This window comes from Malaya genurostris, chromosome 3 (assembly GCF_030247185.1).
Source record: "Malaya genurostris strain Urasoe2022 chromosome 3, Malgen_1.1, whole genome shotgun sequence".
In the NCBI taxonomy this organism is placed as follows: Eukaryota; Metazoa; Arthropoda; class Insecta; order Diptera; family Culicidae; genus Malaya; species Malaya genurostris.
In genome coordinates this window covers 303,509,648-303,535,705 of record NC_080572.1, presented here as the reverse complement: position 1 = coordinate 303,535,705, position 26,058 = coordinate 303,509,648, and the positions used below count along the sequence as shown (strand labels likewise).

The 26,058-nt window shown below is 40.7% G+C and overlaps 1 protein-coding gene across 1 annotated transcript in view; it reads left to right on the top strand.

The window, feature by feature from the left end:
* Window positions 1–4,768: 4,768 nt before the first annotated feature.
* Window positions 4,769–26,058, top strand: part of LOC131438281 (protein piccolo) — a 146,956-nt gene continuing 125,666 nt past the window's right edge. Inside the window, exon 1 of the mRNA XM_058608169.1 lies at window positions 4,769–6,020. The gene's annotated coding sequence lies outside the window, so the exon portion shown is untranslated. The remainder of the gene's footprint in view (window positions 6,021–26,058) is intronic.

Genomic DNA, 26,058 nt, shown 5'->3' with positions numbered 1-26,058 from the left:
CAGCTGTTTCTGGTCGGATCGACTAAAAATTTTGCCCCGTTTCAAGCAAAGGTTAGTACTCTAGAAAGACGTGGTTACTGGTTTACTACGAGCGCCATCTCTGCTTTAGTCTCGGGACTTATTGATCCATGTGTTACGTATCCGGGTTTTTGGTTCTCCATACGTGGTTGAATCTACATACGGGAGCTAAAGTTAAAGGATATTCTATCATTTCTCACCCAATGTGGTAAGGAGCTATAGTCAGAGGCACCACCTCACCCTTTTCACAATCCCCTTCGCAACAGGAAAATTATGAGAAGCTATGGCAAGCCGCAAATCTCCAACTAACTAGGGGAACGTGCCACTTGAGCCAAATAGTTCTGATTCCTGAAGTGACTGATGAAAACTATAAACCGCACCGAATGGCCTAGAATGGTAGGCAAAAGTTTTTCTAACGTGATTTAATTCCAGAAAAAAACACTGTTCATTATTATTTCTGCAACATGAGATCCATACTATGGTAATTTAGAATAACCCTCCCCTATGTACTTACATATCTTTGGAGACGACTAGACCGTTTCTCACAAACTTAGTCTCAACCTCTTTTAATGCCTTTCTCATATTACTTATATTTTCAAAAATACCTTGAATAAAATAAAAAAAAATTTCTTTGGGTGTAAACTAACATAACCTTTTCAATTTGTAAACAGTTATATCAAGCCAATAAGAATTTTTCTTAATTTTGAATCGTCGCACTAAATGATTAAACACACTTTACCCTACAGTACTGGAACCGGAAGCCGGATCCGGATGAAATTAAACAGCAGCCTATGAGATTATAGGAACTTTTGTTTGAGCCTGTTTGTGGAAATCGATCAAATCATCTCTGAGAAAATTGAGTGAGTCTCGTTTTGAAATTTTTGAGCACTTTTTCCGCAACTTCTTGTATAGCCGAAGTCGGTTCGTTTAGTAAGTCACTAATATAGCCTACAAATTGAATCAGTTTCAAGCCAAATCTAGAAGAATTTTACCCTTTTTTGTATCGTCGCTCAAATTACGATGTGAAACTCAATAGCAACCTATGGGACTACGAGATTTCGTATTTTAGGAGTGACATTATTTGACACCTAATCACATACAGAAATTGTTCAGCTCGATGAACTGTGTGGGATGATATAGAAAACTCATCCCTTTGGACCAATTTTCACTATTTTTCAAGTGATTTTTTCTACATGAGAAAGGCAATAAGTGTACTTTTATAGAAAAGCATCGCTATCATGATCTTGTAATAACACTAACAAGGTAGGTACAAATTAAATAAAAGAATTAGAAATTTACATTTTTTTCAATTGAAAATATAAATTTTAATGTGGCAATTCTGGACGTTATACGAAATTGAACAAAGCACGCTGCGAACGGAGCAATGGCGCACCTACCGACGCGTACCAGTTTTGCATCGTCATTTTGAATGACGATTTGAATGTGTTGACACTCATCGCCCTATAATTTCGAAACCGGAAGTCGAATCAGGATGAAATTGCACAGTATATTTCAAGACGATGAGAGCTTTAATATAAGTGAATGATTCGTGAAAATCGGCTTAACCGTTGCTGAGAAATCGAAGTGAGTTCCGTTTTTGGAGATTTTCTTCACAATTATCGGTACTTTCGGAAGCGGCAAACCGAGGACTAGTAGTCCCAAAGTAGTTTTATATATTCACTAACTAACAGGATCTACCAACTAGATGAACTTAGCAGTAAGTTTTATAAAAATGTGCACATCCTTTCGCCATCACTTGTAAAAAAAAATACTCATGAAATTAAAATTTTCGCCTATCGCACTGTAATTCCGGAATCGGAAGTCGGATCTAGATCATTTTTCGAGGATTATTATTATTATTTTTAGTTCATGAAAATCGATTGAGTAATTTCCGAGATAATTGAGTGTGCATTTTCTCATAGATTTGCACATATTGCCTTGTAATTCCGGAACTGGAAGTCGGAAACAGATAAAATTTTAATAGCGAGCTATGAGACCATAAAACTCTTCATTAAAATATAAGATTTCGAAAATCGGGCTCTGCGAGAAATGTGTGACTGTTTTTTTTTTCATGTTTTTGTGCATGTCACCCTGTAGTTCCGGAACTGAAAGTCGAAATTGTCAAACTATACTATAAAACTGTTCCAGTATGTAAGCTTTAGTTATAACGGCACGCCGTTTTTTTCTTCGATTTTTCAGCGATAGTTTAACCGGTTTTATAAAATTTTGATTCAAACCAAAAATACTATAGGTTTCGACGGGATTTTAGATGAATCTAACTTCCGGATCCGGAATTAAAGGGAGTGTTCAGAATGTAAAGACTTCATTTAAAATGACGATGTTAAATTCGCGTCTTCGTCTTAATTTAAATTGAACTCCTAGGTGGAGTTGGCAGTTGAGCTTGAACTGCTTTAGACACTGATGAGCCGAAGGTGAAACGTGAAGGAATTTGGTTGTAAAATATATAAAACAATATTACCGGTAATTGAAAAGCCATCATTACAACACTATTTGAATTGAAACAGGTTTTGCCTTTCTCTATAGAAAGGTATTAGAATTGCTGGAAAAACCAACTTTCGAACGGAGCATCGGGGACCCATAGTGTTATACACCATTCGATTCAGTTCGACGAGATCGGAAAATGTCTCTGTGTGTGTGCACTTTTAGAAGATATTTGTACGCGCTCAATTTTCTCAGAGATGGCTGAACCGATTTTAACAAACTTGGGCCGTTTGAAAGCTACTATCGGGCCATTGATCAGGATCGAAGATCAAATGGTTGTGACTTTTGGTTCCGGAGATATGATTGTATAAGTGACGTAACCGACAAAAAGCATTGTATTTTTACGCGCTCAATTTTCTCAGAGATGGCTGAACCGATTTTAACAAACTTGGGCTCGTTTGAAAGCTACTGTCGGGCCATTTATCAAGCTCGAAGATCAAATGGCTGTGACTTTTGGTTCCGGAGATATGATTGTATAAGTGACGTAACCGACAAAAAGCATTGTATTTTTACGCGCTCAATTTTCTCAGAGATGGCTGAACCGATTTTAACAAACTTGGGCCGTTTAAAGGCCACTGTCGGGCCATTGATCAAGATCGAAGATCAAATGGCTGTGACTTTTGGTTCCGGAGATATGATTGTATAAGTGACGTAACCGACAAAAAGCATTGTATTTTTACGCGCTCAATTTTCTCAGAGATGGCTGAACCGATATTAACAAACTTGAGCTCGTTTGAAAGCTACTGTCGGGCCATTGATCAAGTTCGAAGATCAAATGGTTGTAACTTTTGGTTCCAGATATATGATGGTATAAGTGACGTAACCGACAAAACACGTTGATTTTTACCATTCTTATATATAAGGGTGCCAAAATTTTGGGATCACCTCTATTTTTGTCAAGCTTTAGTGCTCAAAAGTTTAAGCACCTCGAAAAAAGCCTTCATGCAAAATTTGAGCTGAATCAGACATGCGTAAGGGGTGCTGCCCGGCGGTTAAAGTTTGAAAATTTTCGATCTTGAAAAAGCACCATAGGGGGGAGTACATGAAATTTCCAAAATCGAAAATTTTTTTTGGTGCCGAAACTCTTAAAACTGCATGAAACGTCGAGATTTAGTGTCATCGCAAAAAAAATTTTTTTTTTTTTAAATCAACTTTCTGGGACTTTGAATTTTGATATTTTTTCTAAGTCCCAAAAAGTCGATTTTTTCAAAAAATTTTTTTCGGAATGACACTAAAACTCGACGTTTTATGCAATTCTAAGCCTTTTGGCATCAAAAATTTTTTTTCGATTTCGAAAATTTCATGTTTTTTCATGATATATGAAAATTCCACTAAGTGGACTAAGAAGGGGTTTTTTTAGATTAGCATCACTCTTCTCATACAAATAGGCAACGCAAATGTCAAGCACTAGTTTGGAAAAATGATGCTGACTGTGTGACATAAACAGTGAAGCATGATTTTGTGAACTACCTGAATCAATCTGAATCAATTGGCGTCAAAATTAGTATCCGAAATTATATAATAAAAGAATGAAATATATTTTCATGAGACTGTTATGAAAGAAGAGAAAGGCATTATCAGGCATTATTCAAACTCTCATCGGTAAAAATTCGTTTGTTGATTTTTTTTCCGAGCTGTCATTTTTGTTTTCAAAGTTACAGAACTGTTAGACAAAACAACTAACAATTTAGTTAAATTTTTCCTGCTGACACACGTCAATCAAATCAAATAAAAAAATAAATAAGGACGGTTTTACATTTCTAGTTGTGCAACATTATTATCAACTGAGCGAAATTTCAATCGTTTTTAGTTTTTTTGCTCGGTTTCAAATATCAGTAAGCAACAGACAGATTATGCTAATTGAGAGTGCTAAACGGTTTCGAATGTCAAAGTCGATGCATCGCGGTGAAATCTTTTTTTTCTCGAAACCACTTAAATCGTTCATTCATATTTATAAAACATTGATGTATTTGACTATTGAAACATTGCCAACTATGCTCACGCTGCAGGGGTATGAGTGAAAACAACAAGTCAAACTGCATTACATACATACAGAGACGAGGTGCACAAGGGCACATCATTTCGGTTACTCACGGCTAGACCGGGCCACATCGTCTCGAATTCGCTCTGCTCTTCGAACCGATCGACCAATCGTGCTCTCAACTCTCTTCCGATGGTCGGCGACTCTCCTGACGTTCGGCAAACGACATCCGCTGCTCACCGACTGTCAGTCAGTCGAGTGAAAATCGTCGAGGTTGCTAGATCGCTTGAGATAGCTCTCTCTCTCTTGCCATCTGTCGCCTATCATCATATTCTGCGTGTCTGCTGGTCACCCGTTCCCTGTTTCTCTCTCTCTCGCTTACGTACCGTGCGTTCGTGAAGTGGATACCTTGAGGCAATCGCGGCCATCTCCCCATCGTAGTAGAATCCGCACATACCGCATAGCGGTGAAAATTGACTTTTTGTTCGACATTCAGTCGCCATCTTCGTTTTTCCCTGTTAGTTGATAGTGTTGTTGTGCAAGAAGAATAACTGAAGCGTTCGTGTACTTTAAGCATTGATAAAACTAGATTTATACTAGAAAAAAAAACGAAAACTCGCAACAATGTTCGCCGATGGCGTTTGATGAACTTTGAGTTCCGTACTTCTGAACTTCTTTATCCGAAGCTGACAGTTTGAGTATTGATATAAAATGTTATAAGACTTCTTTTATCGGACTCCCCGCTGCTGGTCTAATCGCAAAGAGAGGCGTATATAATAATCATAGCGGAGCGCACTTCCAATGCGAATTGTTAATTGCATATAGATGAACCAACAAACCGTGGGTACCGTTGGATCTGGTGCTGCTCGGCAGTTGAGGTTGTTGGCGAACGTGGCCACAAAAAAGAAGCACCAATAAGTAGAGCCCAGTTTTCCTACTCGGCATAGCGACAAGAGGCGATCCGGTGTAGACGACCAGCGGCAAGTGGTTGGAGGCGGTGGTGCAGTGCAGTGAGGCAAGTGCTAAAAAGGCCGCACAGAAACTGACTGTAGCTCTGTAGTGGTGATCATCAGGGTAAATAACAAGTTGAATTTTCGAGTCAGGCTGTGTGTTTTTGTGTGTTGGTGAGTGAAGAAATATTCTGATTCGGCCGGAAAATAAACCAAACTGTGGACGGTGTGTGAGAGGCGAACCGACAAGAAATGGAATCGGAGGAAGCACTACACTGAGAAGTGAAAAATTAACGTTGTTCATTGTTGTTGTTGTTATTGTTATTGTAGTTTATTGTTGTTGTCTCTGTGGCAGATGATGCAAGCGAGAAAAAAAACCGTAACACACATGGTACGGGTTTCTCCTACTGTCGACGTGAAGCTGGTTCATTTCTGTGATTCCTGTTGCGTGAAAGGGGATCGTACGGAACTTTAATATGGATTAGAATTGCAAATCAGCTGACGTCACGACTGTGTCTCATCGATTTCATTTCAAGGGCAGGCTGCAACTAACTCTTCCGGGGATTAAGGTAAGACTTGGGTTTCCAAGATTTATATGAAATTTATTATCCAGATGACATGTTAGTATTTCCTATTTGTGTGCATTGAAAAAGAATGGTTTCTCAGAAGCATAAATTTCCACCTAAAAACTCGAGCAGTTGTTTTTAGTACAAGAAACCAGTAGCAAAATGATTTGATTTAATAGCCGGTACTATCAACTGTAGACTTTTCATCCGATTTTTAAATGGAAACTTTTGACGAAAGAGTCTATGTCGGAAACATTTGAATTTTTCGCGCATAAATTGAGAGAGAATAGTATAATAACTGTATATTTGAAACTACCCACTAAAACACCGTGGATCTCCAACTCTACCTCCCCGGAACTACCGTTAGGTATTACTTCAGGGTGGAAGGATATCGGTGCTTTAAAGCACCCTTCCTGGACTTATGCATCGTCATGGACGTCTGCGTCGTTCTCTCCTGCTCGTTTCGCTACAGGGGATCGACCAGGAGGATGCCGAGGTCGGTCTAGCGATTCCGGTTGGAGGTTAGCTTCCGGTTCGCTGGCGCCTCGACGACCCAGTGCTGGTCTACGTCACAAACTACTCGGCTAATCCCCGACGATGGATCTAGCCTACACCGACGGAAAAGTTCCCCGACGATGGCAGTTTCCCCAGGACCGACGCTTCCGATATCCGTGAACGGTTCGAACGGCAGGATGTCTGAGTCGGTCCAGCGATTCCGGTTGGAGGATGACTTCCGGTTCACTGGCGCCCCGATGATCCATACCGGAGTTACGTCGCATTCTACTCATCTAATCCCCGTCGAAGGATCTAGACTACACCGACGGAGAGTTTCCCGGCGGAGGAAGTTCTCCCGACACCGACCATTTATGTTACGCCATCGGGACACTCGAAGGAGTGCCGTGGTCGATCCGGTGATTCCGGTTAGAGCATAGCTTCCGGTTCACTGATACCTTGACGACTTGACTTCGGTGCTGTGGCTTCTACTCCGCTAGTCCCCGACGAAGGATCTAGCCTACACCGGCGAAGAATTCCCCGGCGATGGAATTTTTCCCGTAACCGTCGCTTTCGATACCCGTGAACGGATCGAACGGCAGGATGCCTGAGTCGGTCCAGTGATTCCGGTTGGAGAATTCACTGGCGCCCCGATGATCCATACCGGAGTTACGTCGCAATCTACTCATCTAATCCCCGGCGAAGGATTCAGACTACACCGACGGAGAGTTCCCCGACATCGGAAAAACTCCCGAACCAACGCTTATTCGCTGATCCCTCTTTAGCGGCCGGCGGTCGCGGCCTGTTGTTATGCGCTCCAATTCTGCTGCTAGATTCCCGCGATCTGGGAGGTCGCGGTCGACACTGCGTTCCAGTTCTCCTCGCTGTGGCACATCCTCTGGATTAGGTTCTGGAGTAGTTTCTCTGCCACATACATCCAGTAGACGATTCCTTTGTGACGCAAAGCGACGTGTTCTGCAGTCTCAAGCTCATTTGGGCAGCCAGGGCAAGCAGGGGATGCCGCGTGGCCGAACCTGTGTAGGTACCACCTAAAACAACCGTGACCTGTGAGGAACTGCGTCAGGCCAAAGTTCACTTCGCCGTGGTGTCTGTCGATCCATCCGGAGACTCTTGGAATGAGCCGATGTGTCCACCTGCCCTTGGTTGAGCTGTCCCATTTCCTTTGCCACTCGCGAAGGGAGGCTGCGTTGGCAGTCCTACGGGCGTTCCTGTCCCTCCGCGTATCATAGCACTCGGCGTCCTCCTTGATGAGCAGTCCAATAGGCTGCGTCTCCAGATACCGAATGGTACGCACTGATCACCGGAAGACACAGCAGTCTGTGCGTGCTCTCCAGCAATTTTGCGTTGCGTTCCACCTGAAGTGTCGAAACTGATCGAAACTGCCACTCCTGTCAGTAACCTGCGTTTGCTAGAACGCACCAGCGAGCTATTGGCCATCATTCGCGAGAGCGCCGCAATCGCCATGAAGCACGTTTACAGGCATATTCAACGTGCTTGTCAAAACTGAGCTTGTCGTCAAGCATCACACCCAATAGCTTCAGTGATCTCTTGGAGGGGATCATGCAATCACCAGCATGTGCCGACACCTCCTTCTCTGATTTTCTGTTGTTTACCACCATCATCTCTGTTTCATGATGCGTTAGTTGTAGTTTCCTGCTACGCAACCAGTCTTCCCCCATGCTGATCCAGTGTGACGCGCTCAGTTCGACCTCTTCAATGGATTCTCCGTAGACTGCTAGCGTGATGTGGTACTCGAACCCGACTATCTTGACGCCCGTGGAGAGCCTCAACCTCAGTACTCCATCGTACATTGTATTCCACAGGAGTGGGCTCAGGATGTATTCCTTTGGTACTCCGGCCGTGATAGAAGTGCTGCGTAGGCCTTCCTCGGTTCCGTAGAGCAATACCCGGTTCTGAAAATAGCTATCCAGAATCTTGTACAGCCCTTCCGGTACTCCCAGTCGAAGGAAGGAGTCAGCGATATTCGCTCAATAAGCTCGTTTTTGACATCAAACGTTAATATCGCGCAGTAACGAATTCCACGCCGCTTAGGTTGTATAGCGACCTCCGCGGTGGCTACCACCGATTTTATGGCATCCGCCGTAGACCTGCCTTTGCGGAACCCGTACTGTTCGTTAGACAGTCCACCCGCCTCCTCTATGAACGGGGCTAGCCTATTCAGGATGATTCTCTCCAGGAGCTTCCCTGTGGTGTCGATCAGGCAGATTGGTCTATATGCCGGGGACCCGTCGGCATATTTCCCACGTTTCGGTAACTCTGCCTTTTCCAAATATCCGGAAGCGTGCGCTCGTCCAGACATCTCTGCATGACCTCCCTGAACACGTCCGGTTTGGAGGTTATAACAACCTTCGGAGCCACGTTTGGGATACCATCTGGCCCGGGGTCTTTCTTAGTGTCGAGCGATCTCGCCGCTGACAACAACTCTTCATTTGTCACTCTGCTAACATCGTTTGTTGGTAGCGGTGCTGGCGGCCACGGAGACGTGTCGTGGTGAGGGAAGAGGACTCTTATGATCTCCTTCAGCTTCGCCGGACTACGTTCAGGGGGTGCTAGTGCCCCTCTCGTTTTGGCCATAACCATCCAGTAGTTATCACCCCATGGGTTGGAGTAGCGAATAGCCTTGTTCAGAGCAAGCTTGGTCGCTTTGAACGCTTCGTATCTTACCGCTCTTGTTTCCGGTGATCTAGCTCTTTGCATACTTCTCCTGGCCCTTAAGCAGGTTGCTCGAAGGTCTACAATTTGCTCGTTCCACCAGTAGACCGGGCGTCTATTGTTCCACGGTTGTGCCTTCCTCGGAATTGTCGCGTCGCACGCCCGTATCAGGACGGCTACAAACTCTTCCCAATCTAGGTTCGTTGTATGGTTCTCCAGTGCGAGAACTGCACAGAACGTTTCACGGTCGAAGTCGGCAACCTTCCACGCTCGGGTTCCGGGGGCATTTCCCCTACTGCTGTACCTCGCTAGGCTACCTATAGTGTAGCGTATGGCTAGGTGGTCTCTATGGGTATAGCCATCTTCCACTCTCCAGTTTATGTTTGCGGCCACGCCGGGACTGCAGAAAGTCACGTCGATAAACGACTCAACTCCGTTCCGCTGGAAGGTACTTTTGACACCGTCGTTCCCCAGTACCACATCTAGCTTGACGAGGGCCTCTAGCAGCGTTTGCCCTCGCTGGTTAGTGTGCCGGCTACCTCACGCCGTTGCCCATGCGTTGAAATCGCGCTCCGAGTTCTGATCCGACCGATTGTGCTCCATTTTTAAGCACTAGCAGCATCTCGCCAGCTCTAGTACGTCTAATAGAGCGAACCTCCTTTCCAAGGTCTGCCTCGCTCCGCATTGCCTTGAGGACGTCGGCTTATTTCTCCTTGTCTGTCTTGACCAGAAGGCTTCCCCTTTGTCCCTAGCCCATCGGAAAATGTCTGTGTGTGTGTATGTGTGTGCACTATTTATCGAATTTTTCAACAAATAACTTTCTTAGAGATGGCTTATCCGATTTCAACAAGCTAAGGCTCGTTTGAAAGTTACTATCGGACCATTGATCAAGTTTAAAGATCAAATGACTGGTTCCGGAGATATGATGATATAAGTGATGTAACCGACAAAACGCGTTGTTTTTTTGCCGAGCAATTTTCTCAGAGATGGCTGAACCGAGTTCATCAAGCTTAGGTCCGTTTGAAAGCTACTATTGAACCATTGATCAAGTTTGAAGATCAAATGACTGCGACTTCTGGTTCCGGAGATATAATGGTATAAGTGACGTAACCTCGACAAAACACGTTGTTTTACCGCTCTGATGTATATAAGGGTGCCAATATTTTGCGATCACCTCTAATTTCGTGAAGCGCTATTGTTCAGAAGTTTAAGCATCTCGAAAAAAAGTCCTAATGCAAAATTTGAGCTAAATCGGACATGCGTAAGAGGTTAAAGTTTGAAAATTTTCAATCTTGAAAAAGCACCATAGTGGGGAGACATGAAATTTCCGAGATCGAAAATTTTTTTGATGCCAAAAATCTTAAAATTGCATGAAACGTCGAGATTTAGTGTTATCTCAAAAAAAAATTTTTTGTTAAAGAAATCGACTTTCTGGGACTTTTTTATATTTTTACTTAGTCCCAGAAAGCCGACATTTCAAAAAAAATGTTCGAGATGACACTAAATCTCGACGTTTCATGCAATTCTAAGACTTTTGGCATCAACATTTTTTTTTCGATTTCGAAAATTTCATGAAATTGAAATTCGAAACGATTGAGAAATGAATATTTACTTTTTTTTTCAATGTAATGAGGAATTGATATATTTTTGGATGGGATTTTTTTATTAAACTAATGTCATATCATCGACACAATAGATGCATTTGGTGGTATGTACATCGAGTAAATCTATCACTAACTTCATCAATAAAACTATTTTGACGTTACAACTGAGACAGCAATTTGTTCTCAACTGCCATAAGCATAAGCCACTGAAGCCCCTTCGGAAGATAAGCATACAAGTTCTCACAGAGCTGAACTTGACAGAGAGAACAACAAATCTTGCACGAACACCAGATTTCAGCAATTACTTTGTTGATTTCTATTTCCAACCCAGATATGTTGTTTTGTTTGAGTATTTTCGCTGACTTAGTACAAAAAAAAATATCTTTCCCAGGAACCGTCACTAAAATAGATGTTATTTATTTGCTTCGAAACAGTGCCAGTCCAATCGTTTGGAAAGTGCCGAGTGGTCTCGGATGCTCTCGCTATCAGACTGGTCGATAAACAAAGCCATTGGTAGAAAACAATACAATTTGGTTCAATAGAAAATGCCATAATATTACACCTTCGGCAATCGGAAGTGTATTTGAATCATGCATCAAAAACATTTTCCCGAAAGCAATGAATTTCGTAAAACGCTTGGATACAATGCTAATACTCACAAACCACAACCGGATAGTGTTTCCTGTTTGTTTATGTTTTAGTACCAACATCCAGAAGGAAGGCTAACTTTCAAGGTTTCATCTGCTCATCTATCTCGCCATGTCACATAGCCGCTGGTCATGCTAGGCATTGTTAAGAGTCAATCTTCCCACTCTACCACCTAGAAAATTTCGAATCCCCGGAAAAAAAGCTCTCGTCTGGTTTGAAAGGTTATGTCCCGTTCAAAAGAACACACCAATTCAATGCCAAAAAAAAAAACCGGGGCGGGTCCTACAAATCACCGTGATATTTTTTTTCCGCCAAAGCACATTCCATCGGTGAAGCGCGTGTTGTCCTACTTTCCCCGGGCCGGAGCTGGCCAGCTAGTGGTGGTCGATGGTGGGTGGCGATGGTGGCTCACGACCTTACTTTCTAGTTCGTACCGACTAGCAGACAGTGCCGGTTTTGTGCTCTTCCTAGAAGGATACGGGGTTTTAACGAAGATGGAACGATACCAGAATTTGATCCCAGGAGGGAGCGGTCCGGAACCGTATGCAATCTGTTTTCGGTGTCAAAAACTTTTATTCAAAGGAAGCGAGTAGTTCTTGAAAAATCAATTTACCTTCAAATGGATGAATTCAATAAAGAAGAAGGGCCTTATTTTTATTTTTGCTATCACAAATCCAAGCTGAATACGGTCCTGGGAGATCTAAGCCAACTAGGATCGTATCGTTCAAGGCTACGAAAATTGTTGACAACGAGATAGACTCAATATCGTTTGGGTGGGAACGGGAAGAACAGACAACAAAGAACAGCAATCGGATGACAGCTACTACCGTGGAGTGGTGGTGGATGGATGAATGCATCGTCGTACCACCGTTTGTCAGCTAGGTAGTGTTGAATCGAGATGAATTAGCTAGCCGAAGACGGGACTAGAAAGGGCGTCTGTCTGTCTGTCTGTCTGCGTGATAGTGCCAGCTGAATTAAGATATTTTTATACAATGCGACAGCAGCACAACCAACGCTAACAAGAGCAAAACATTAACAGATCATAGCCACGAGCCAGTAGAGTTCCGTCTTTTCAACTTCTGGTAAACTCTAACCTGTGGAACGAGGAATGAATCCGACGGGGACGGGAATAAACGAAAGTGACGTTAGCAATGGAACGGAAACTTTTCACGCAAGCACTCAACGGTGACACAAATGTTGACAAATTAAGGCATGGTCATCCGAACAGAATGCGGCATTTGTTTTGCTTTTTGTTACTGGCATTGGTTTTTTAGGCACTGCCGGAAGATATTTTTTATTTAAAAAAAAACAGCACAAAGTTTGATTTTTTTCCAGAATACCCACTGGAATGGTCAGCCTCAATGGCCATTATATTTCCAATTTCCATCTTCCATCCAATTATCCATCATTCCACTTTTCGCAATCTTGCATCGAATTCATAATTTTTCAGAGATTTCCACTTTAAAAGGTTTGAGTCCGCAGCTGCAAATTTCTTGTCAGATCATCAGATTTTAAATTAACTTCCTTTTTGGCATAACTTTTCTCGTTCATGGATAAACATCTTCATTTTGATTTTGATTTTTTTTTCCTGGTATTTCGAGACGTATTTCAAGGAGCGGAAACCGGGTCTTGAACGAAACCGGAGAGCTTAAATATCTCATGAACCAGCAATTATTTCGATCCATGGCAGGCGTCAGCTAGCAGGATGACACTGAGTCAATTCAATTTAGTGTTATTCATGTTGTTTACTGATTTTTTGACATGAATACGTCTCACTTTACTATAGGGTGCCATTTCAAAACTTGTCCTGTGGAAAAATGGTCAGAACTTAATCATGAATATCTCGAGTTGTAGTAAACGTAGCAACATAATTCTTTTTTCAAGCCATCAGAAATATGATCAGCAATTTATGATTAAATTTTCAACCCGCACCCGTGACAACAGGATTTAGGTAATCATGCTCATATCAGTCCCGATGTTCAACTGGGCGAGTATAAAAGGTAAACCACGAACGGAAATCGATCATTTCTTACTGTGCGTTAGACGAAACTGGACGTCGTGTTAGGGACCTTCCACCAACAGCCGCAAAAGAAGACCTTCTGGGTGATATAACATATGGGCTGAAAAATCCCGGGCCTAACAAAGAGAACACGCTTTTTTTGTGTGTTCAAATTTAACTTCTTTCATCAACGTAATCTCAGAACAACGTAATCAAGCACCGCTCTAACAGTTCAATACCACTTTTGTAGAACAATTTTTATTTTGCCTCAAAGTAGGCCTCAATTTCAGCGATAACCTGAGAGATTTCTTACCGGCGAGCATTTTTTTTTCAGGTCAGCGAACAGCCAGTATTCGCTGGGAGCCAAATCTGGTGAATACGGTGAATGTGGGAGCAATTCGAAGTTCAATTTATGTACTTTTGCTATTGTTTTGATTGACTTGTGACACCAATTTTTTTTTCTTTGCCGTTCAGCCTGTTCAAACGTTCCAATAACGCTATACGAGGTCTGTTCAAAAAGTACCCGGAATTCTCATTTTTCAAAAAAAATATTTATTTTTTCGTCTACATCTATATGGTCCTCTTCAAAGTAATCCCCCCTAGATATAATGCACTTATGCCAGCGTTTTTTCCAGTCTTCGAAACACCCCTGATAGTCACTTTTTGTAATGCTCTGTAGCACTCTCAGCGATTCTGCCTTTATCTCTTCAATCGATGAAAAACGCTGTCCTTTCATGAGTCTCTTCAACTTTGGGAACAGGAAAAAATCACACGGAGCAATATCTGGTGAATAAGGAGGTTGGGGCATGATTAAAGTCTTGTTTTTAGCCAAAAAATCATGATCAAAATTCAGTAGTTTTGGAACGAATTTTGCTGCCACTCGTTTCATGCCAAAAACATTTGAAAAAATATGATGGCATGAGCCAACTGATGTGCCAACTTCATCAGCAACTTCTCTAATAGTGATTCGGCGATCATCCATAATCATTTTTTCCACTTTTCCCACATTTTCATCGATTATTGACGTGCTGGGTCGACCGGAGCGTTCGTCGTCTTCAACGTCTTCGCGGCCATCTTGGAAACGCTTATACCACTCGTAAACACTTGTTTTTTCATAGCAGACTCACCGTAGGCTCTCTGTAATATTTCGCACACTTGGTTACACTTTATTTCATGTTTAAACTAACAAAAATCGCCGAGCTAAAAAAAACACGTCTATACCAGCCGCTACAAGACAGAATGTAAACAATGAATACAGCTGAAAATTTCACCATACATTAGGGACATATGTACCAACACAATAAAAAAAAAATTTGACCACCGGACTCTCCAGACGCGCGCAATTAAAAAATTCCGGGAACTTTTTGAACAGACCTCGTATACTATTCACTGTTAATGGTATTTCCTTTCTCAAGATAGTCGATAAATAACCTTTCCAGCCGATTGATGTGCTTTCGGGCGCTGTGGACGAGGTTCACCAGTTGCTGTCCACTAAGATGACGATCGTTTATATTCCGGAGTGAAGTGATGAATCCATGTTACATCCATTGTCACATATCGACATAAAAATTCCGGTTTGTTACATTTAATCATGGCCAAACACTGCTCGGAATCTTCAACACGTTCTTGTTTTTGGTCAACAGTGAGCAAACGCGGCACCCATTTCGAACAGAGCTTTCTCATAGTCAAACGATTCTGTGTTTTTTTGTTTTGTGGTGTTACCGCCTCATTTGGACGTCCACTGAGCCCTGCATCATCGGTGTCTCTACGACCACGTTTGAAATCAGCAAATCGACGTTTTATTGTTGTTTCTAATGGAGCGATGTCTCCATAACACTTTTCAAGCCATTACATCGTTTGAACGGTATTTTCCCCATTAAAAAGCAATGTGAAATTAAAACACGAAATTGTGTTTGATCCATTGTTCTGAAAATAACAAAAGTAGCGTCACTCTTAGCACAATAATTCACAAGCTAATGAATAGAATATCATGAAATTTTAACAGCTGTCTTTTAATGGTTAATAAATTTCTCAAATCGGTTCTTTTTAGAATCATTAAAATATTCCCAGTGCATTATACAAAGTTTTTCTCTACTGAGTATGTAAATCCACAAAAATTTACTATTACATTGTTTGTTGTATTTGTTTTTGGCTCTCTTTCGTCTGGAAGCGAAGCTGTAAAAATCATAAAATCCACACAATCACCATATACGAACGATAATCTATACTTGGAAGTGTGGAAGAAGCAAGTAAGTTTTATTCGTCCTACGGGTACGTCAATGACATTACCCACCCATCTTTTTTCTTATGTTCTCTTTTTTTGGGTATATTTGATTTCTATGCATCGTAACGACGGTCTAATTTTGGTTCTAGTTCATTTGTGCTGAATGCAGTGATTATAGAGTTTTTTCGTTTCCTTGGAAAACAAAATTACTAAAGAGTCTTGAAAATGAATTGTCTGTGGGGAGCTAAACCGGACAAAAAGGTGGGACTAACACGGACACACAATTTTCGACTTAAAAGTAGCGACCTTAAATTCTAAAACAGAACGCACATAGATTCGCCTGAGATGACTAAGCCGATTTTCACAAATGATAGAATAAATTCAAATGAGAGGTTTCATATAAATCTGACTTCTGATTCCAGAAATACAGAATTTTCGGTGCCTAAAATCTCAAACTGTTACTAAATTTGTGGGTCGTATTAGTTGATGACCATACAAACTTACTTTGGCTATACTGGTTTCGGTTTCAGGTTCCGGAAGTAGTAGTCTAAAATTCCAATAATAGTTCGAGGATGCCAAATCTGGTGAAGGTGAATTTTTCCGACTATTGAGCCTCCTTCAGTCATTCTTTACTCTGGTGTATAACAATGGATCCAGCCAAACATGCATTCGAAGTTCGCTTGCGTTCGTCTTTTTAGTTTTAAATAAGTATGTGCGGGATCCAGTGGCAGGTTATCTTTACATCTACAAAACCTTTCCAGTTATCCGGTACAATTGTTCGTACTGTTATTATTGTCGTGTTTTGCCCCGGTTTCAACCTCCATTTTATGTAGTTTTGCCACTGTCAGTATAAGTGGTGTTTTGACTATCACGATACTATTAAAATCACTATTTCACGGTGTAACCTGCAGGATCAACAGTCCTATAACATTCATCAAATTTTTTTATTTACATTTTTGATTTCGATCCCTAATTAGCAATAAGTTATTCATCTATTTGCGTTATCATCGGAGATAGTTGCTTCGCTAAGTTTATTGTATTTTGTGTAGCAGAAGATATTCGTGAATTTTCATTTTTTTCTGAATTTTATATTAAATAAACATACAACAATAAAATTTAAACTTTCGGTTTACAAGTTCCACAAATCGTCGGCCTGTTTTCAAATAAGAAGCATGAATAATATGTTCTCATTACCGTTGTAAAATAGTTTGCTATTCCAATTACTAGTGAAGCCCATAAGTTGCGAGTTACTGTTGTGAATTGCTTTCCATTGTTGTTATTCAAACGATCGATTTCCATCACAGTACTAGATACTTGCCTTGTGGTGATATGCAGGATGTATATTTAAGTATTTGATTACAGGATACTTAATAACTTATTGAATCCAAATATCATGTCAATTTCTGAATTTCGTATGTTACCAACGTTCGGAATCGATTCGGTCCCTTTCGACCGAGTGTGATATATAAAGAAGTTGATTTGGTTACGCCCGTATTGGTCTTCACACCAAGAGGAAACTTTGTAATTGAAACAAAGTACTTTTGACAAAATTGTCAGATCGACTAATGACCACATAGCGCCTTAGAAGCGCCATTCCTAGACAATCCTACCATGGAACAATACACACCAAAAGAACTTGCTGAAATTGTTCAGCTTTACGCCGAGAATCAAGTGTCGGTTCAATGACACTGAAAACCCTCAGTTAATTAAGGAACAGCCTCTATACGACCAAAAAGTCACAATTTGGTGTGGTGTTTGTGCGGCTATGGTGATTGTTCCATATTTTTTCCAAAAACGACCATCAAAAACTGATGCCCATTGTTCGTGAAAATGGTTCGAATGGCTACTGCTTTCAACAGGACGGTGCAACATGTCATACAGGTTGACCAACAAACGATCTGTTACGACCATTGTTACCCGTACGAGTCATATCGAAAAGAGGCGTGATTTTGACTGGCCCCAGAGATCACCCTCCTATTGGACGCCATTCTGATGTTTGTTTTGAGATCTAAGATATACGCCGATAAGCCAAGAACCATAGGTCAACTCAAAGGCAACATACGTCATGAAATCGCATCCATATTGACCGAAACATTGGCTATAACGGTGGAAAACGCCGAGAACAGGGCACATTTTGTACTATATTAAATAATAAATGAAATTTCCCTTTTAAAAGTAAGGAGTGTATCGAAAATAACAGTTCGGCTAAAAAGTTCGTATCGTTTAAAAGAAACACACATTTTTTTGCCAAAATTCGTTTTTATTATTCAACATAATTGCCATCAGAGGCGATACAGCGATTATAGCGATCTTCCAACTTTTCGATACCATTTTGTAGTACGATTTGTCCTTTGCCTCAAAATAGGCCTCAGTTTCAGCGATTACCTCTTCATTGCTTCTACATTTTTGTACCAGCGAGCATTCTCTTGAGGTCTGAGAACAGGAAAAAGTCACTGGGGGCCAAATCTGGAGAATACGGTGGATGAAGGAGCAATTCGAAGCCCAATTCATTCAATTTCAGCATCATCAATTCGTTGTTGTTTTTGATCGATTGTGAGCTCACGCGGCACCCTTTTTGCACAAAGCTTTCTCATATCCAAATATTCGTGAATAATATGTCCAACACGTTCCTTTGATATCTTTAGGGTGTCAGCTATCTCGATCAACTTCACTTTACGGTCATTGAAAATCATTTTGTGGATGTTTTCACGTTTTCATCGGTAACAGCCTCTTTTGGACGTCCACTGCGTTCATCGTCTTCGGTGCTCATATGACCAGTACGAAATTTTGCAAACCACTTACGAATTGTTGCTTCGCCCGGTGCAGAGTCTGGATAACACTCATCAAGCCATTTTTTGGTATCGGCGGCACTTTTTTTCATCAAAAAGTAGTGTTTCATCAACACACGAAATTCCTTTTTTCAATTTTTTTCACAATAACAAAAGTAGCTTCACTCAAAATGCAATATCTCACAAACTAATAATCAGACAGCTGTCAAATTTATCCACGTATCTTTTGAAGGTTGGTACTAACTGAAAATGGTATGGATTTAATTCTAGTGACGCCCTCTCATAGAAACGATACGAACTTTTCAGCCGATCTGTTAAGCTACACACTTAAAAAAAGCCCTGTGATTTTACATCTTATTAGATGCACATAAATGGAGCGTCGCAGTTGAAGACCCTCTCCACGATTGCCCAGTAACGTTCGATGGGTCGAAGCTGAGGGCAATTTTGTGGATTGATATTTTTCTCAACGAAATTTATACCCTTTTCCGGGCCCTTGTTGCTGCTCGCTTCTTCTGTTCTACACTTTGTTTCGAGATTTTCTGCTTCTTGTAGGTCTTCAGGTGATTTCGCCTCTTGATACGCTGGATCATTTCGACACTCGTTCCTGCTTTTTTGGCCAAATCACGTATTGACATTGATTTGTTCTTCATGATTAGAGATACCACTTTCTGGTCCAGTTTCGGTTTGGAAGAACCGGGTTTTCTGTCTATTCCTGGTAGCTCATCCAAAGAGTAGTGTTCCCCAAACTTATGAATGATGGTTATAACACTGGCATGATGAATTCCAAACCGCTTCGCCAATTTTCGCATAGTAATACCCTCCTCACTTAGCCATGTGTCCAAAACCTTAATTTTCACTTCCTTTTCAATACGCGACATTTTGAAAACGCAGAATTTCAACCGCACAAACAAGTAAACAAACGAAAGCTGACAGCCAAACGCACAGCATGCTGTGATCTGTGCATAAAAATCCATCACAAAAACATGCGTACAACACAAATGTATGTGGATAGCTTATTTTCGATACACTCCTTAATAAATAAAATATCAAAAATAAACATCAACTTCTCTAGTTGTATTAAACAAACCAAAAAGTACATTTTTTAATGTTTAGCCTTTCTCTATAGAACGGTAATAAAATTGCTGAAGAAGCCGACTTTTGATCGGAGCTCCGGAGACCTGTCGGATAATGTCTGTGCGTGCACCTTTTTTAGATATTTCTATCCGTTCAGTTTTGGCGGAGATTGCAGAACCGATTTTAAACAACTTAGGTTCATTTAAAAGTTAAGTTGTGAATTAAATTCAAAGATCAAGTGGCTGTCACTTCCGGTACAGATCCGGTATATACTGGTATAAGTGACGGAACCGACAAAACGCATCTTTTTCTCCACGCACAATTATCTTACAGACATTTATTTTTTCTAAGTTTATTTATTTATTTGGGAGCAGAGAAAAGCCCGATGGAGTTGAAAATTTTAAAACCTCTGCCTCCAGCAGGCATAAAACCTCACATTATATAAGTTATCGAATAAACGACACATACTAGTGAACGGTTCATTAAATTTATAGTTTGTTCTGGCGGAAGGTAATCTCAAAAAGGGGTGATAACGCAGACTACGACGATGAATGTCGAAATTAATTAATTGTAAGCGTTCGGGACAATCGATACGTGATTGTAACAAATCGGCTATGAAAACTATGAAATAAATCCTAAAAGCGTGGAAACTTTGGAAATTATTTAATCAATGTGGTTTTTGAAGTTTAACTTGGCGTCGAGAATAATTCCTAAGTCCTTTACGAACGATTCGCGTTTCAGCACTTTTCCAGCACTGTTGTACTCGTATCTTATAAACGAGTGTTTGCAACAGAAGGAAATAACAGAGCATTTTGAGGCGTTTAATGCCATTCTGTTGATATGACACCAATTGGCGAATGAATCAAGCTGTGATTGTAGAAATATTGTGTCATTAAGATATAGTAAAAATATAAATGGTCCCAAATGACCGCCCTGAGGTATTCCAGAGCTAACGGCGAAGGGTGTCGTCAAGCAGTTTTCAATTTTTACCGACATTTTGCGGCCAGTTAAATATGAATGGAGCCAGTTCAGAAAGGATCCATCGAACTTAACAAACTTAGGCTCGTTTGAAAGCTACTATTGGGTTATGAATTAAGTTCGAAGATCAAGTGGTTGTCATTTGCGGCTCCGTAGATATAATAGTATAAGTGACATAACCGACAAAACGCGTTTTCTATTAATTTTTATTATAGTGGTTTTAACTTTAGATTAGAAACATTTTATAGCCTTACGTAAAGGGTTAAAAATCGAACCAAGTAGGCTATGTGAAAGACTTTCATAGTTATCATTGCGAGATATTTTCGTAAAAACAATGCTTCTTTTTGTATTTACTATTTACTCCTACGAAGATATATTCAGTATAAGATTACATTGTATGAAGGATCAAAAATCAATGCAAAACACATCAATCACTGCTTGGCGAAATCTACAAGAAGTCGCGTTTTCGATTCCGTGGCATCCAAATTACCAGCTGTCTGTAGCTCGTGAATCCATGAAGCGTGGCTGTTTTTGCACTACTTTGACTACGACATAAGCGTTTGCATATTTTTGGTTCAATTCGATAAAACACGAACCACGCTCTAGCGCAAGAGATTCCTAGAATAAATTGTTCCCTGATGGCCGAAACAATCGTCTCATTCGACACGCCTTGATCGTTCCAAAGTGCTTCCGTGCTCTCCCTCACTGCCGACAACGAGACTTTGGTTTTATTCACCACATACACCTCTTCCTATATAATAAATTGTCAGACACCGGCCGACGAGAAAGAGGCATGTGGTCTACTGATACTGATACTGGCAGTAATATCTCTGACTTAACGTAATATATAGGTTATATAACCCCTGGCACCGCTCCCCAAATCAGTCACCGCGAGAATCGGTTACCCGAAAACAAATCTTATCAGCTTTGGGCACTCGTTCCGCGGAAGAAAAGATGCGAGGTGGATTCCTTCCCCGACGCGGAATAAATAACATATATGTGCACCTCCCCCCCTGACAAGTCGAGGGACGATACACCATGGGAAAATAAACGTCAACAAAGAGACGCCAGTTTGCTCAACTCAAACCCGTACACACGCGCAAACAAATGCAAAGTCATCTGAAGCACACACAAACGCATGTGGATCCGCATCTGCAGTGGCAAACAAATGCAATGGATCGGAATTTATTTTGTATTTATCGTTCGAGGACTCTGTTTTTTTTCTCTCGGTGTCAGACTCGCTCTGGTTCTGGCTATATGCCTTGGCTGCTGCTGCTGCTGCTTGTCGGTTGGCCAATTTTCAAGGCCAAATTTTACATCGTTCGTTAACAGCTGACGACACAGGGAACAGGACGCAGTAGGCTGGTTGGGTGGCAGCGACAGGAGCACAGTGTTGAAACGGGGCGGCGGCGGCGGCGGCGACGGCAGGCGTCTGTACGCTTCACAGCACTGATGAGTAAATAAATGGGGTTTGCGCTTGGCCAAATCGGGAGCAGCACACGTGAATCGAGGGTTGTTCAGATTTGTTACGATGACGTTTGGCATCACGGTGTGTCGGACGTATTGGTGCACAACTCAATACCGATGGGGGTATGAATTACGTAAATTGAATAAAACATCGAAACAAACAACGGCATCAGAGTGAGCATGATACAGCCTACTGGGATTCGCAGATTAGCAGACACTGTCAATATTGACACAAACTTGTGTATTGAAATTTTACTTTTTGCTTTACAAATGTTTATAGGAAACACTGACGCAACACAGGTTTTACCTCCTGGTGGTGATTCATCGCTACTTGAAATTGTATTTTAGTTAGCTTGCATTAGTGATCCATCATAACGGTTTGTTTACCTACATGAAACATTAATTGGCTGTCAGTTCAATCCAAGATGCATATGCTATGCATTTTTAGTCACCTTATAACTAATTAGCTGTGCAGACTTCTCTGCAATCGATTTGGCTGCTTTCGTCTAAGATTTTGAAAATATTTCTATGGTTGTTTATATTGAGAGAGTTCTCTCTTCAAAAGAGCCCAATACCGCTCGATAGGTCGCAACTCCGGGCAGTTAGATGGATTCGCCTTTTTCGGTACAACATGGATTTTCACTTTATACCTTACCAAATCATCTTTGAAGTAGTGACAAGATGTCAAATCAGACCAGAATAGCGAGGGAGCGTCATGTCTGCGTAGGAATATGGCATCTTCATACATTCTTCATGGTATATTTCCTTGTTTACCGTTTCGGTAGTGTTGAAGCTTTGGCTCACTCGACTACAGCTACATATTGCCTGCCAAACCAACTACTTTTTTTTTTGATAATCTTGGTCATTTAGTTCGTTCTGAGGATGCTCCTCGTTCATCGTTCATTATGACGCAGGAAAATTTTGTAAAATATTCGTGATACAACTTGCGAGCCCTGGATCTTACTGTCACATTCCACCTAGAATGATTTCATACCTTGCTGGTGCTTGGAAGTATACACGAAAGTTTGATACATTTTTATTTTTTTAGTCACAACACGTATTGAAAAATTTGGTCTCTTCTTAATTAAAGGCTTCATCTTCGTGTCCTCCTTTAGGAACGTTATGAACAGTGGTTGCAGAAAAACCCAAGCTTTTTATGCAAATTTTCTTACTAGCAGATACGAATTTTCATTACAATCACACACAATTACTATTCGCGCTTACTCTATTTTTGACGCCAGCATTTTTATCACTTTTCACTCTGTAATTTCGGAACCGGAAGTCAGATGAAATTCAAGAGTTTTGTATAAGATCATAAGACCGGCAAATTGAAGTTGACAGTGACCTCTGTTTGTTAAGACTTCGAATATGAAGGGGGGGGGGGGGGGGGGGGGGGTGGTTGAAAAAAGTGGGAACGCTACTACATGGCATGAGAAGTCCCGGGTCTCTCACAGAAAAGACGTGAGTAGTTTCGAGCTGTGTATCTTTTTGTTGAGAACAAGCCTTTAGATGGTGTAATACCAAATTTCATGACAATCTATCCACTAGTGTTTGAATAACAGCTGATCCTTTCGGACGAGTTCTAGTTGTTATCAAACTATGAATAAAGACGCACCAGCGCATTCATGCATAAAAACAACGGTGTAATTGAATGATGTGCGGTACGGATTGGTCCACCATCCCCCGTATTCTCCAGACCTGGCCTCCTGGTGATTATTATCGATTTTCAAACCTGAAAAGGTTTCTCCAGGGAAATAAATTTTAATCAAATGTTGAGGTCATTACAAAAACGGAAGCCTATTTTGAAGGCCTTTTTTCAAATGGCATCGAAATGTTGGAGGACCGATGGGTCAAGTGTATCGCTCTAAATGGAGATTATACAGCAGAATAAAAAACGGTAAAAAATCGATTTTTTCTTTGTTAGGATCATCATTCCCATTCCATGTATTAATTTTGACAGACTATAGCTCAGCTTTTGACCGATTTAGAAAGTTTTATCACCATTAGAAAGGTAAATTCAATCCTACTTACAAAAAAAAAATATCCTGGATGTGTACTTATGTTAGCATGACTAGTTAAGTCTTAGATATCACTAAGATTCTTTATTTGTTGTTAAAAAACGATTTTTTCAAAGTAAACGTTCCCACTTTTTTTCAAAAGAACTTGGTTCCTTTCCTACGTATTACTTTGGGTAGATAACTCTATTTTTCATAACCCTAGGTAGGTTTCATAGCCAATTAATTTACATTTCTAATGATGATAAAACTTCTGAAATCGGTCAAAAATTAGCTGAAATTTAGTTAGTTAAAGATAGCGTTCCCACTTTTCATTGCACCCTTGGTAGTCCGCGTAACTTTTTAGCCCCTTGGTATTCGGAGTGTTAATTGGACACATCGAGTGAGTGTAAGGTCTGCCCGAGACTTCTTCCAGGTCCTTTTTAGTGAGCATCACAAAGGCCATTCTCTCTTCCGGCATTCCAACTACATGTCCAGCTCACTGTAATCTGCTGTGTTTGAGCAACCTACCATTGTCAGCATGTTTGTTTCCAACGGCTACATCATTCCCCTTACTCCACTTCATCATCAGGTATTGATTTTTTTGAAGTAGGACTACATCTTTCTTTACTATGCTCACCTGGGTGCATTATCAAAATTTCACAACACGAAAGTGTAACGAAATTACTCTAGATTTGATTTCCCTATTTGAGCATTTTCTCTAATTCTTTCACGAAATGAATGGAAGAAAATTTTGTAAATATCACATTTATTACGAAAACATTGCTTAAATAGTGAAAAAATAGGTTCAGACAAGAAACATCAAAATCAACCGAATGGAACATGAAATTTTCGAAATCTAAAAAATAATTTTGATGCCAAAAGGCTTAGAATTGCATGAAACGTCGAGATTTAGTGTCATCTTGAAAAAAAATTGTTTTTTTTTTATTAAATCGACTTTTTGGGACTTCCACAGCTCCACAAAGTTGATTTTTTCAATAATTTTTTTTTGGGATGACACTAAATTTCGATGTTTCATGCAGTTTTAAGAGTTTCGGCATCAAAAAAAATTTTCGATTTTGGAAATTTCCTGTACTCCCCCCTATGGTGCTTTTTCAAGATCGAAAATTTTCAAACCTTAACCGCCGGGCAGCACCCCTTACGCATGTCCGATTTAGCTCAAATTTTGCATGAGGACATTTTTCGAGGTGCTTAAACTTTTAGCACTAGCGCTTTACGAAATTAGAGGTGATCCCAAAATATTGGCACCCTTATATACATAAGAGCGGTAAAAATCAACGTGTTTTGTCGGTTACGTCACTTATACCATCATATCTCCGGAACAAAAAGTCACAGCCGTTTGATCTTTGAACTTGATCAATGGCCCAACAGCAGCTTTCAAACGAGTATAAGTTTGTTAAAATCGGTTCAGCCATCTCTGAGAACTGAGCGCGTATATCTTCTAAAAGTGCACACACACACACACACACACACACACATTTTCCGATCTCGTCGAACTGAGTCTAATGGTATATAACACTATGGGTCTCCGATGCTCCGTTCGAAAGTCGGGTTTACCAGCAATTCTAATACCTTTCTATAGAGAAAGGCAGAACGAAAAGTGGACAACGATGGGGAACATTATACAAAATCAGCCGTTCCAATGGCTTTAAATGTTATCTGAAGAACAGTAAAAATTACTTTGCAAAGAAGTAAAAGGTAAAAATCATTAGTAAAGCTAGCATTTGGTTGTATTGCATTCGAGAAAAATGTTCCGAACAGTGTTTAATATCGTAGACAATTCCACAATTTTGCCCTACTGAAAGACGGAAATGAATCCCGTACAGCTTTTTGATAGTTTCTTTCACTCAAGTATCGAGATGTATGGAATATTGAAGTATATGAGCGATTGTACGACTGGTGTTACGATTATATGAATGTAATGATTTCTCATCAAACTTACAAATGACTTGGAATGGGGCTCTACTTCCGGGAATACAAACGTAGTCATCAGTAGCCAGTCTTTTTTCGAAACTCCAAAGCACACTAACTGTAATTGTCTTGAACTATCGCTCTAA